Consider the following 1,107-nt stretch of genomic DNA (forward strand, 5'->3'; position numbering starts at 1 on the left):
CTCATCTTGGATATCCTGTTGTTGTCATGTGTTATGGAGATCTTGTAATTTTGGATTTGTAGGACTGGGCCCTTCATGATGGGGTTTAAGTTGGGGTGGGCCAATCCAAAGCCCTGGATCTGGGCCTGAAAGGTACCTGAGCTGGTCTGCCCACCGGCTCTCCTGTTCTCATGACCCCCGGGCCAGATCTTCTACCACAGGTGATGAGGGGTAAGAGAGCAAGAGAGTATCTCTCTCTTGTTCATGCCACCCCATAGGAGTGGCTCACTCAAAATTCCTGTAGTGTACAGCCCACTCTCCTGAGTACTGCAGATGGCTAAGGGTGGATGAGCTCCCCTGATGACATGCCTCCAGGACCAGCTCTCTCACGATGCCTGATAGAGGGGTGAGGCCAGTTCTGCACAGCCCCAAACGTTCCCAAAAGGGGTTCTAGTCTCCAGCTTGCTGCTTGTCCTAGTTCTGGGTTAGTGATCATCTCAGGCTAGCTCCTTGTCCAGGCCCCCTGATGCCAGACTTACTGTAGTCTCAGTCAATCTTAGGCTACTAATCACTCAGATGTTCATAGGTCAGAACACTAAGCATAGACATAGCTTCTGCCCTCTGCGCCACCTACTGCACATGTGACACAGCAGCCACATCTGCAATGTCTCAAGAGGTACATAGAAAGGGAACTTTTACTTCATTTGTTCACCATTGTATACTGGAATTATGTAAGTTCTATTTTTATAGTACTGGGACTCAGAGTTGAAAGTCTGCCTTGTTGGGGCTGGAGAGAGGTGCTCAGCAGATAAAGGCACTTGTTCTTACAGAGGACCTAGATTTCTTTCCCCGTACTCATATGCTGGCTTACAACCAACCAGAACTTCATTTCTGGGATCTTATAATCTCTTTCGAACTACATGGGTACCAGGCTCTATATCTATATCTATATCTATATCTATATCTATATCTATATCTATATCTATATCTATATCTATATCTATATCTATATCTATACCTATACCTATACCTATACCTATACCTATACCTATACCTATACCTATACCTATATCTATATCTATATCTATATCTATAATCTATCTATATGCAGGCAAAACATTGTACCCA

General features: G+C 44.5%; 1 non-coding gene across 1 annotated transcript; it reads right to left on the bottom strand.

Moving 5' to 3' along the window:
* Positions 1 to 531: 531 nt before the first annotated feature.
* On the bottom strand, positions 532 to 660 carry LOC115065134. Its single transcript, XR_003844936.1, has one exon. It is a non-coding gene; the product is annotated as a small nucleolar RNA SNORA17 (small nucleolar RNA).
* Positions 661 to 1,107: the final 447 nt, after the last annotated feature.

Source organism: Mus pahari, chromosome 12 (assembly GCF_900095145.1).
Source record: "Mus pahari chromosome 12, PAHARI_EIJ_v1.1, whole genome shotgun sequence".
In the NCBI taxonomy this organism is placed as follows: domain Eukaryota; kingdom Metazoa; phylum Chordata; class Mammalia; order Rodentia; family Muridae; genus Mus; species Mus pahari.